Consider the following 13,930-nt stretch of genomic DNA (forward strand, 5'->3'; position numbering starts at 1 on the left):
GGCTGCCTATATATCATGTTGTGGTGTAACACACCCTTTAATACCAGTAGCCCATTTTAAAACTGGGGCCTACCTAGGGCAAATGATGTAGCCATCCCTATTACCATCTCACAAGATGCTTTGTGCTATGTTTGGAGTCACTTCAGGCATGCCTTTATTAGACCTGGACTGCGACCATCTTTGGACAAAAACTATAGGGCAAAGTCTACCACCATACTCCTGGGTAAGTACACCTGTCATGGTCTTACAATTGTCCCTTGCATAAACACAAAACATTTTTCCTTGATTTGGGAGGCCCAGTGCAGACGCTACAACCATAGCATTTTTCAGATATATAAACGCATTTAACATTTCTGGTGACATTTCTGGACCTGTGGTTTGTCTCAAAATGTTATTATAGATAGGAGCAGTCCGGATCCATAACAAGCAATGATCCTGTGGGCGGGCAAGACCCACTGTGGGCTGGCAAGACCCACTTCTTATATGACTGACTCTACTATCACCATCTGTGAGAACAAAACCAAGGTAAACAACACTTTCCTGACACTACTGTCATAATTCCTGTGACACTTTGTGTCCACATACATGTACATTTCAATAAACTCACTCGCTCTGACTGGCCTCCACAGAGTGACTACATATGTCATATACATATTGTAGCGGGACTGACGCATGAGCAGGTGTTCATCCCCTCTTGCATGGTCTGGAGAACTATAGAGCGGACAATTGAATTGTCTACTTGGCCCTAAGGCATTTCTACACCAGGTAAGTTACCTGGACTGAAAAAATAAGAAACAAAGATGGCTGTGTCTCCTCGTCCAATAGGACGCTTGAAAAAAACATACTACTTAAACCAATCACTGTACAGTGGGTAGCATCGGATGGTATGGTTGTCAGTAGAGATGGCATATCAGATACCACTTGCATGCTATGATCAGATAAAGAACTAAAAAAACTTTTTGGCTTAGTGCCAATTTTCCAAAAAACTTTTTTTTTTTTTTTTTTTTTTTAAACCGTTCTAAACAAAAATCTGGCCAGAGGTTCCCCTCTTTCAATAGAGGGTACCCCTAAAATATCATTCAAGAACTATAATCAGATAAAAAGTTAATCTGATTTGAAACTTTTGGCTCTGTGCCAACAGGGTCCAATGGTCACACTAATTGCGGTAACTCTTTCTGTCCAAAAATAAATTCCATAGCTATAACAGGAATAATGATATGACATTTGAACGGTTTCTTGGCAAGTAGCCAATTTTCAAAATTTTGCAGGAAGGCTCCCCTTCACATAGGAGACCATTTGCCAAATATAATTTTTCATTATCTATAATTCTATAAAAAATAACTTCAAAATATCCTGCCGACAACGGCAATTTATATTTTTTCTTTTCTTTTTTTTTTTTTTTTTTTAATAAAATAGTGTTTTTATTCATTATTACTACGCTCATACAGGATGGGCACAATTGTATAAATGGCAAAACTTCTAAAAAATTCTATAAAAATAATTGCATATGTGTAGGAATGCTGAGACCGTTCATTTGCAGAAGTGACCCCCCCTCTTTTCCCCTCGTGTAAGGAAATGTAGTAGTTTTAAATGCATCTGACACAGAAACATTTTCTGCTTGTCTGACATTACGAAGAAAACTACACCTGCCTTGGAGAATGAAACCGTGGGGTGCAGGTGTGGTCAGGGGTATTTGTAAGGTAATATTATTATTATAGGGGGACCTATGTTGAAAATGTCCTACTCTTTGATTTGCCTCTTCTGATAAGGTCCTTGGAAATGCGCCCTGACAGGCTGCTTTTCTTTAGACAGATCAAAAGAGCCAGCCACATCGCTCTCTGTTATGGCTTTTTTGAAAACCTTACAAAGTTTTAGTAGCCCAATCAGAAACTTGCTGTTTTACAATTAACATGTACTGTGACTTTAAATTAACGGCAAATGTTTGAATTCTAAGACTGTGCTACTCAGCAATGACACTTCACTGCCCAAAAACGCCAAATTCTCACCCGTCTTCTGTCTATAGGCAATCGCTGTGGTCTATATCTACGTATTTAAAGACTTTCACTTTCACTTCTAATAGCTCTACGTAGCTTTTTTTTTTTTTTTTTTTTTTTTTTTTTTTTTAATTGTACTAATACGGGGCATAAATAAACCAATTCTCCCCACTTTTTCCATGTACTTTATATTACAACTAAACATTTACTAGAAGAGTTACTTGTATCCTAATATCTCTAAGGCTGGCCATACATGTTCGGACAACTCTTTATCTTACAATTTTCTGTTAGATCCACCACAAACCACATAAGAGGTCAAAATTAAACACATTCATTTGTATTCAATTAGGCAGAGGTTTGTACTACATAGCTGAAGGTAAATTTCAAGAAAACCGCACTGAAAATTGTAAGAAAATTGTATCATGTATGGCCAGCATCAGACCTAAACCTTCAGTATAATTTCACAAAAGCATAAACAAAACATGTCTCTAAGATTTACACATTCACAAAATCATTTAAATGTATCTGGGTCCTTAGACCCTCTTTATGGTTAAAAACCCTCATGAAAAGCCATTTGGTGTATGTATATTACACCTTATACTCCCAGGTATTGTGGCTATCAAGAAGGCTTTCCTACCATTATAGACAAACAAACAATACACATAATAAACATTTATCTTGATTTGTCTGATAACCTACGATCGGTCAGTCAATTTTTACAGTAATAATGAAACTGTCGCTATCAGTGTTATATTAACAGTCAGCAGGCGCAATTTTTACAAGTCATATATAATTATAGACAGAGTTCCCATATATGTCAAACCAGCAATATAATACTCCAATACAATATGACAATATTTTCAAATGAAATAACAAAATAATCACGTGATGAACGAACTTATCTACTTACTAAATAAGCTTTTTTAGATCACACAAACAAATTATCTTATACTCTAAATCTTACAGTTTCTATGCGATAGAAAGATAGAAGCAAGAAAAGGAAAGTATTTGTTTTCTACACAGAACAGACTGACATCTATTTATTATTCACTAAAGGAACGGGGTTTTCCTAAAACCCCCTGGGCTTCCCTGAAACCCAAATAAAAAAACTGTCTTTGTTGAAGACAGCTTCAACGCCTCCCAGAGACGTTTTATTTGTCCCTCCCAGAGGAACGGGATTCTTCTCGAGAAAAAATCCCCTGGGCTTCCCAGAAGCCCCGGATATTGTCTTTCCTTATAAATGACAAATCCTGTGTCTCCCAGAGACACTGTCTCGATACGTTCCCAGAACGTATTCAGGTTCAACAACCTAACATATAATATCTTTCCCTGAAAAATATTATTCTGGCTTCCCTGAAGCCTCTATATATATATATTAGTATTCAAGCTTCCCTGAAGCTTCTATATATATATATGTAAAGATCCAGAGCATCTCCCAGAGCTGCTCTATTATCCAACACGCTCCCTGAGCGTTTGGTGTCTATGGCTCAAAGAACGGAACCAGGGCCAAACGGCCAAGTCCCACCGGACAGGCAAACAGATAAAATAAAATATCTCCTTACCCAGACCGGTGAATCCTTGGACCCGTGATGGCCGCTCTCTCTCCGATCCCAGACGTAGCCCCCAATCTGTTGGTGATTTCTCTTTATATTCACCCTAGATACCTTAAATGTATACTCAAAAGTTAAGTCCCTGACTTAATAGCAACGTCTAGTCTGTTCTATGCAAAAACAGCAGAGCTCTGGAGAATGTTTTATCCTGTTAAAGAAAACACGTGCAACCACTGCTCAGTCTAAAACATTCTTAACTTTATTTGCAAAGCGGGGTAACTATTATACACAGTATTGAACAGGAAATACAGTTGGGAGGGGGAGTGGATACTCTCAGGAAGAGTCAAGTTCTCACAAAAGTTGAACAATGGGTTAATACAGAATGTTCGTTAGAAATTGCAAAATACGCCTTGTCTAGACCCTATAGCTCAACTTAGAATAAAAGGAAGCAGAATGTGTTAGGTACAAAGGAAGTGGGGATGTATCTGAATCTTGAAATGTCAGAACATATCGGGTGATTTACTTAGGTCATTGTTCATGTTTAACTAAAGACTTAAAGTAACCTTAACTGAAACAAGTCATTACAAGTCACAGTTGTAAGAAAGAAAATGGTGTTACACAGGTCAAGCTAGAAAATGGTTGCCAGCAACTAGAAAGAGGTCCTGTCATTCCCCTTCACCCATCAGTGCAGCCTCATTGATCCTCCTCTTCTTGGGTCCTTCGCCGACTCTCCTGGCCCCTCCCCCAGTGTAAAAATAAAAAAATTAAAATAAAATTAACAAAAAATTAAAACACCCCTATCCCGTCGTGCTCGCACACAAAAGCAAATGCATACCTAGGTCGGATCCACATATGTAAACGGCGTTCAAACCACACATGTGGGTTATCCTAGCACTGGACCACCTCTGTAACTCTAAACTGGTAACCTGTAAAAAAAAATTTAAAGCGTAGCCGCACCGCTGAGTCTGGGGTGGGATGATCAGGGATATCAAATTTTTTTATAAAAAGTTACTGACCCTTCCTTGTATTGAAGTTTACACCAATGTTATCAACTACTGCTTATTAATTTGTGTATCGTTATTCTTTACAGATTAATAAAAATTGATTGTAAAAAAATATATATATATAATATACATTGTGTTATTATTATGATTATACAGGATTTAGTGACAACAGTTTGCGCAGCGCTATACAACATTAGGGCAACACGTTATACTTACCTGCTCTATGCAATTGTACTGCACAGAGCAGCCCCGATCCTCCTCCTCTGGTGCCCCCTGCTGGTGCTCTCCAGTGCTTCCAAGGTGTGTGAAAGTGCACAGCCGCCTGATCGTTTCCAATTTTAGCAAAAAAAAAAAATTATTTTAACTTGTAAACAACAAGTTTCAGAAATAGGCCCGGTCCAGAAGTGGACTTGAGGTCTCATTCACATGGATGCTTACACCCGTAGTCCGTGAATGGGCCATGTCTTTAACCACTTGCCACTTAACCACGTACTGCGGCAAAGTGGTTAGTTATCGGCCAGCAACGTAGTACTACGTCGCTGGACTCCTCCCCCTGTAGGCGGCGCTCGCGCGCTGCCGGAGGCGCGCTCCCGCTGTTTTCATTCACAGCGGGAGTCGGGCCAGGGGAGGAGCGGCGGCGATCACCACTGCTCTTCCCCGATCGTCGGGGAATCTAGTTTGGAGATCCGCCCGCCTGTGTAAACAGGCGGATCTCCTCAGTGACCCTTAGTGACAGATCGCAGTGTTCAGCATAGCTGAACATGCGATCTGTCCCTGACTCACTCAGTCACCTCCCCCCACACACGTCAGTAAGCACCAGGCATACATTAACCCCTCCCTCTCCAATAAAATTAACCCCTTCCCTGCCAGTGTCATTTTTACAGTAACAGTGCATATATATAGCACTGATTACTGCAGTAATGTCACTGGTAACCCCAAAAGTGTCAAAAATGTCAGTCAAGGGTCCGATCTGTCCGCCGCAATGTCGCAGTCCCGCAAAAAAAAAAAAAAAAAATCGCAGATGCCATTACTCGTTAAAAAAAACCCACCAAAAATGACAGAAATCTTTCCCTTAGTTAATAAACGCAATAACTTTTGGGCAAACCAATCAAAATACGCTTATTGTGATTTTTTTCACCAAACATAGGTAGCAGAAAACAAATTGGCCAAAAATGTAAAAAAATTTTGATTTTTACATTTTTTTGGGGGGAATTTCATATAAAAAAATATTAAAAAATAATTTTTCAAAATAAACGCTCTTTTTTTGTTTATAGCGCAAAAAGTAAAAATCGCACAGGTAATCAAATACCACCAAAAGAAAGCTCTGTTTGTGGGAAAAAAAGAACGTAAATTTCGTTTGGGTACGGCGTCCCACGACCGCGCAATTGTCAGTTAAAGTCGCACAGCGCCGAATCGCAAAAAGTGGCCTGGACGTAAGACAGCAAAATCCTCCGGTGGTAAAGTGGTTAACCACTTGCCGACCGCCCCCCGACTATATACGGTCAGCCCCTCCCAGGCAAAGTGACGTACCAGTACGTCACTAGCCTGGGAGCCAATAGGGGGCGAGCGCGCGCCGCTAAAAGACACGGCTCATTCACAGACTACCGGGGTAAGCTCCCCATGTGAATGAGACCTAAATGTGTCAGTCTATCCAAAAGTCGAATTTTCAGTTATAGGTGGAGCTTAATGGGCTCAGTCACCCCGGGATACTTGGATTTACCACCAGCAAGATGAGCAAGTGAAAGCATTCAAGAAACGCTTCGAGTTACAAGATGCATTCCTCTCCCATGTTGCAGTCATCTTGGTTATGTAAAGCATGTATTTGAAAATATACCAGCTTGGTGTACATTATTTATTGTTAAGTGCAGGGCTTTTTTTAGCGGGAACGTGGGGGAAAGCAGTTCTGGCACCTCCAGTCTGAATGTATGCAATAGCAAAGGGGTGCTGGGTCAGTGGGGTGAGCTGAAGGGCCTATTGATGCTTGCTATTGGGGGATCTATTGTTGCTGGGGTGAACCTATTGTTGTTGCTGGAAGGCATTTTGTTGTGGGTGGGGCTATTGTTGCAGCGGAGGATTTATTGTTGCTTGGGGGAACTATTTATTTACATAGTTTGTAAGATTGAAAAAAGACATCAGTCCATCCAGTTCAACCTATGATGCGTGTGTGTGTTTGCTGTTAACCGTACATTGTATACCCCTGTATGTTGTGGTCTTTAAGGTGCCCATCTACGAAGGGCCAATACAGCACTCCCCGTTAAATGGGTCTCCTGGAGGCAGACCACATGTGGCTTGGAGGACTGATGATACTTAAAGAGGAGCGCATGTTTAAATTTATTATTCAGGCCCCGCACATTCCAAGACAGCGCTTTAATTTGGTCCGCCATGGAGCAAGGGGGAGCATTAAACAGGAGGATGAAGCGCAAAGGGAGGGGAGCCAGAGGCCAGGCAGGAGACCAACCAAGCCACCCCTCACACCCAATCCCAGTGAGGCACAGAGCCCAGATTTCGTCCCACAGTGAAAGACCATAAAACAGTGAAGCAGCATAGTAGACATAAAATTGTACGGTGTAACGAGGGTATGCAGCCATAAACAAGAAATCAAAAGTAGAAAAAGACAAAAATAACATAAGACTCCCTGTCGACCGGGAAGCAACCGTGCTTCAGGTCGACTTCATCCCCAAAATTTAACTCAACGCTCCACTGACTAGAAAAAAGCCTAGGCAGCAATCATCTGGCGCAGGCCAGGAAAATAAACCGTTCAGTCGGTCAGACCACGGGCCCAAAAGCAGTCCGCGGGGTAGCAGCCCCACCCCGTGCCAGTTCAAAGGTCCGAGCCGTGGAATAACAGGCCAAAAGTGAAAAATAAAAGAAAAAGGCAAAAAACACAAAATATATAAAAGAAGAAGGAGTTGAAAAAACCATGAGCACGCTCTTCGGGAGCTCCCTAAGCAAGGGATCAAGTGCAGGGGTATGGCAAACAGTACAGGACAGGATGGCCAGTGCAGGAAAAAGGAAGGGGAATCCGGCGTCAAACAGTCAATAGGTATCCACCCGTAGTGAGGAAGACGAAGAGGGAGGCCATGTAGTGATCATGGGGGGGAAGGAGAGGAAGGACAAAAGGAGAGGGAAGATAGCAGGGGACCCCCAGAGTACCACCAGAGCCTCAACGCAAGAGCCAGGCATCAGCATCCTCCGGTGTATTGAAGAAGCGCACCACTCCGCCATGAGTGACCCGCAGGCGACTTGGGTAGAGCATGCCGTATTGCACTCCCTTCTCCCGTAGTCGGCGACGGACATCTGTGAAAGACTTGCGTTTCCTCTGTAGATCAGCCGAGAAGTCAGCATATAGGTGTACAGCAGCATTCTCAAAGCGCAGGAAAGGAGGTTTGCGGGCCTCGCCAAGGATCCTATCCCTGTCCCTGTAGTTCAGGAAGCGGACCAGGAAGGGTCTTGGGGGGGCACCCGGAATCCCCCTACCAGTGGGGACTCGATGAGCCCTCTCCACCACGTAGGTGGGGGACACCTCCATCATTCCCAAGAGATCCTTAAAGAAGTGCTCGGCGAACTCAGCCGGAGCAGCTTCCTCCGCTCCCTCTGGCAGGCCCAGGACCCGCACCTTGTTTCGCCGCATACGATTCTTGGCGTCATCAGCTTTGGCCATAAGGAGATCGACTTTAGATTGCAATCTGTCAAGGAGGTCAGAGTGTGTAGTAGAGATGTCCTCAGCGGCCGAGACCCGCTGCTCAGCCTCGGTGAGGCGCCCCCTGATCTTGTCCAAGTAGTTGCGGATGAGGTTGCATTCTTCCGCCAGATGGTCAATCCTCACCAGCAGGGACGTCTTGCTGTGTTCGATGGTGTGAAGAATGACCTCCGTGTCAGGTCCCACCGCAGGAGTCGATGCGCCAGGAGAGGAATCAGAGGCCTGAGTTGCCGCCATGCCAGCAAGAAGTGCACGAAGCTGCTCCACAAAGATGGCGTCAGAGCATGCGGCCGAAGGAGCCAAGGTCTTAGAGGTGGCCGGCGGGCGGCGTTTTGAAGGCATGGGTGAGTACCAGGGATGTACCGGATCACCGATGAGAGTCCCGGAGGTGAGTCTGATCGATATTTAGGTAGCAGGATGGGTGCTGCGCTCCCATCCTCCGCTCTACATCCAAGCCACGACCCACCTGTACACTGTTCTTAATATACAGACATACCCCTCCCCCTTTTTTACCTTCTCTATCTCTACGATAAAGGGAATACCCCGGAATGGTCGCCATCCAGTCATGAGAGTTGTCGAACCAAGTCTCTGTTATCCCCACAAAATCTAAGTCCTCCTCAAACATCAGGAGCTCCAGCTCTCCCATCTTGTTAGCCAGGCTTCTGGCATTGGTATACAAACCTCGTAGTTTTGACCGGTTACATATATCCTCGTTTGATGTTGATTTTAGGCTGCTCTTGTGATTTTTCCCCATAGCCACCCTGGCCTTAGGTACTCTAAACACCTTTCCACTAATGTCCCCATTTGTGCCCTCTGAATCTTGCTCCCCGCTGGCTAATTCTACAACTGTACCCTCCCCCCGATTACCTAGTTTAAAAGCCCCTCTAACTTTATGGCCATCCTCTCACCCAGTACGGCTGCACCCTCCCCATTTAGGTGCAATCCGTCCCTACCAAAGGGCCGGTGGCTGACTGAGAAGACGGCCCAGTTCTCCAGGAACCCGAAACCCTCCTTACTACACCAGCTCCTCAGCCACTCGTTAACTTCCCTAATCTCCCGCTGCCTCTCTGGTGTGGCTCGAGGTACAGGTAGTATTTCTGAAAATACTACCTTGGAGGTCCTACTCCTCAACTTAGCGCCTAAGTCCCTGAAATTGTTTAGGACTCTCCATCTTCCTCTGCCTATGTCATTGGTACCCAAGTGTACCCCACCCAGTAATCTGTCCACCCAATCCACGATGTGCTGAACCCGAGTGCCCGGTAGACAACAGACTGTTCGGCGCCCACAGTCTTTGTGACGGATTGCACTGTCTGTCCTTCTAATGATTGAGTCCCCTACCACCAGCACCTGTCTTTCCTTTCCCTTTCTCCTGGCCTCACTGGAGGAGTTCTTCCCCTGGCAGCTAGGGGCGTCGTTCTGCTCCAGCAATGCTGGTCCCTGACTGGTTTCCCCAACATCACGCAACGAGGCGTATTTATTGGGGTGCTCCAGCCCAGGATCGGCCTCCTTGCCTTTTTCCCCTTTACCCTTCCTAACTGTCACCCATCTACTCTGCTCTGATGCCTGCACCTCCGTCTCTCCGCCCACCTCTGTGCAGGCCCCAGCCTGCACCTGACGGGTACGATCCCAGCTCTCCTTCAGTATGGACATACGTCTCAGTGTTGCCAGCTGCTTCCCTAGATTCAGGACCTGAGCTTCCAGGGAAACAACGTGCTTACACTTTGTGCATTTTTATTCGCCCTCGATCGCATGATCGAGGAACGTATGCATACCACAAGATGTACACCGAATCGCATCTCCACACCTGCCGGGCATTGTACCTACTAATCGAATCTAATGGGGATTCAGTAATTTAAGTCTATCTGTGTGGCTGTTTTCTAGCTTCCTAACTCTACTTTCTTACCCTCTGGTATGCCGCTACACTCACTGACACACCCACACACTCAGGTATTTACAGGTACTCACTGACACTCACAGACACTCGCAGGTACTCACAGACACTCAGGTACTCCAATTGTTGCCAGGGGGCTATTGTTGGGGGGGGGGTCTATTGTTGCAGGGGAGGATTTATTGGGGGGGGGGGGCGATTGTTGCAGGGGAGCATTTATTGTTTCTGGGTGGCTATTGTTGCTGATTGCAGGGTATCTATTGTAGGCCCCTTTCACACTTATGCGACACGATTTTACCGCGATTTTGCCAGGACTTTGTCGCGATTTTGAAAGCAATTGCAAGGCTATATGCCTTTAAAACGCATTAAAATCGTGGCAAAGTAGTGCAGGAACTACTTTGAAGTCGGTGCGACTTCAAAATGCACTGATATGAATGGGGCTCATTGAAAATAATGGAAAACGACTTGTCATGCGATTTTGCGGTCCAAAATCGCGGGACAAGTCGCACTAGTGTGAAAGGGGCCTTACTGTTTTTTCTATTTTTGCAGGGAAGATTTATTGTTGCTGCGGGGATCTATTGTGGTGGGGGGGGGGGGTCTATTGTTGCTGACTCCAGGGGATCTATTTTTCTGCTTTTCTAGTTATCATTAACAAATTCCATACAAATTACCTAGAACCACAACATGATATTTGTAAAGTAAAAGTATCAGGTTTTTTTTTAGTTAAAAATAGCAAGCATGTAATATTTACCTCCTCTGTGCAGTTGGTTTTGCACCGAGCAGCCCAGATCCTCCTCTTCTTGGGTCCTTCGCCGAGTCTCCTGGCCCCTCCCCCAGTGTAAAAATCAAAAAAATTAAAATAAAATAAACAAAAAAATGAAAACGCCCCTGTCCCGTCGTGCTCGCACACAGAAGCAAGCGCATACGTAGGTCGGATCCACATATGTAAATGGCGTTCAAACCACACATGTGGGTTATCCCAGCGAATGTTAGAGTGAGAGCAATAATTCTAGCACTGGACCTCCTCTGTAACTCTAAACTGGTAACCTGTAAACATTTTTTAAAGCGTAGCCTATGGAGATTTTTAGGTACTGAAGTTTGGCGCCATTCCATGAGTGTGGGCAATTTTAACCACCTCCCATCTGGCAATAGTATATATACGTCCTGAGTTTAAAGCTAAATACCGGTGTTATGGCAGCAGATAGCTGCCATAACCCTGGTATTTTTTTAAACTGCAGGCGATCGGCTTTCCGATAAGGGTGGTCCCAGCGGCGGATTCACCGCGAGATCACCCTCCGGGATGGCGGAAGGGGTGCCCCCCCCCCCCTCCCGCCGCGTCCCGGTCCTTTTCCCCGCTTACCGGACCCGCCGGCAGCGGGGAAAACGATCGGGTCCCGGATCCTCACAGACAGGATGTCGAGTGAGGGCAAGCTTGCCCTCACTCGACTCTATTGTCTTGGAGGACCGGAGCAACGGCAAACGTCGTTGCCAAGCAAACGGCTTAAAGGTCCCTTTTTTTTTTTTTCCTTTCTATCTTTATTAGTGTACTTGTGAGATCTGAGGACTTTTTGACCCCAGATCTCACAAAAAAGAGGTCCTGTCATGCCTATTTCTATTACAAGGAATGTTTACATTCCTTGTATTAGAAATAAAAATTATCAATTTTTAAAAAAACGGTGTAAATATAAAAAATAATAAATAAAATAAATAGTAAAAAAAAAAAAAAATTAAAGCGCCCTGTCCCCGTTAGCTCACGCAGAAGCGAACGCACACGGAAACCCCGCCCACATATGTAAACGGTGTTCAAACCACACATGTGAGGTATCGCCGCGATCGTTAGAGCGAGAGCAATAATTTGAGCCCTAGACCTCCTCTGTAACTCTAAGATAGCAACCTGTAGAAATTCCGTGAGCGTGCGCAATTTTGAAGCATGACATGTTGGGTATCTATTTACTCGGCGTAACATTATCTTTCACATTATGGAAAAAAATTGGGCTAACTTTACTGGTTCCTTATTTTTTTTATTAAAAGTGAATTTTTTCCAAAACAATTGCGTTTGGAAGACCGCTGCGCAAATACGGTGTGATAAAAAATATTACAATAATCTCCATTTTATTCTCTAGGGTCTCTGCTAAAAAAAAATATATAATGTTTGGGGGTTCTAAGTAGTTTTCTAGCAAAAACAACTGATTTTAGCTTATAAACACCAAATGTCAAAAATAGGCCTAATAGGCAAGTGGTAAAGAGTAACATGTTATGAATTTATTTACTCAAAGTAACATCATCTTTCATATTAGTAAAAAAAAAATTTGGGCCAAGTTTGTGAATTGATAGAAAGAATACAGATCCTCCAATCATTCCCAGCTGAGGAAGGAGCCATCTAATTAACTGATCAGACCTGCCGTTGCCATGGTGCCGCATGTGATCAGTTACAGCAGCAGCCGTTTGAAAAAATGCAGGTTGGGGCGAAGTGCTGCCATAAGCACACTGGTGACAGTTATCAGTTAGCTGGATGCACCAGCTCATTTGCATATCTTCGCAAAGGATTCTGGGTAATGAATTTTGTCAGCTCAGGGTTGGTAGAATGCAAATAATTTAAGTTTCTGGACGGTTTATAGAGCCGGAAGGATTGGGAAGCGATATACAAGCCAATAAGAAAGATTTTAATGTTGGTTTTGAGTTTAAAATGTCAAATTTGAGTCTCCATAAGTTGGAAAGCTTTGTAAATGGGGGGTATAAATACAATAATGGTTTCATTAGTATTCAGTGCAGTTGGTAGAGCATGGGCCGTGAATGGCTGATAGTGTAAACCATGGTGGAATGATACCATGTGCCTACACAGATGTTGGAGGTAAATTTCCAGTGACTTAACAGCACAGCCGTGTTGGAATGATACAATGTGCAAGCACAGAGATCACCAGGGAGCCATGGTGGAATGATACCATGTGCAAACACACATGTTGGAGGAAAATTTCCAGTGACTCAACAATCCGTGGTGGAACAATACCATGATTCAAGTCACCAGGAAGCCGTGGTAGAATGATACCATGTGCAAAAACCCAACAAGACAATTCCCAGTGAACTCAAAAAGCTATGGTTGAATGATGATACCATGTGAAAAGTCAGATGTTGGAGGAAAATTTCCAGTGACTAAACAATCCGTGGTGGAACAATACCATGATTCAAGTCACCAGGAAGCCGTGGTAGAATGATACCATGTGCAAAAACCCAACAAGACAATTCCCAGTGAACTCAAAAAGCCATGGTTGAATGATACCATGTTAAGCACAGAAGTCACCAGGAAGCCATGGTGGAATGATACCATGAAAGGGCACCAAAGAGCACTGAAAAGGGGCCCCAACAATCAATTCCCCACACGGATGGACATCTCACCTCCTGCCCAACTTTTTTTTTTTTTTAAATACACATTTTAGGCCTGATGATTACTTAACCATTTCTGGACCGAGCTCATTTCTGACACGTTGTTTACAAGTTCAAATCTTTATTTTTACCTAGAAAATTACTTATAACCTCCAAACATTATATATATTTTTTTAGCAAAGACTCTGGAGAATAAAATGGCGGTAGTTGCAATATTTTTTGTCACGCGGTATTTGCGAAGCGGTCTTTCAAACGCAATTTTTGGGAAAAAAATGCATTTCACTGCTTTTAAAAAAAAACTAAACAGTAAAGTTAGCCCATTTTTTTTTTGGTGTATTGTAAAAGATGTCACGCCGAGTACAGTGGTGTATTTAGGTTTTGTGCTGCCCTAGGCCTGACTAAAGTTGGGCACC

General features: G+C 43.8%; 1 protein-coding gene across 1 annotated transcript in view; it reads left to right on the top strand.

Moving 5' to 3' along the window:
* The window catches only part of OXR1 (oxidation resistance 1), a 957,024-nt gene that overhangs the window by 225,061 nt on the left and 718,033 nt on the right, over nt 1-13,930 (top strand). The window lies entirely within an intron of this gene.

Source organism: Pelophylax lessonae, assembly GCF_965119305.1.
Source record: "Pelophylax lessonae genome assembly, chromosome: 5".
NCBI lineage: Eukaryota > Metazoa > Chordata > Amphibia > Anura > Ranidae > Pelophylax > Pelophylax lessonae.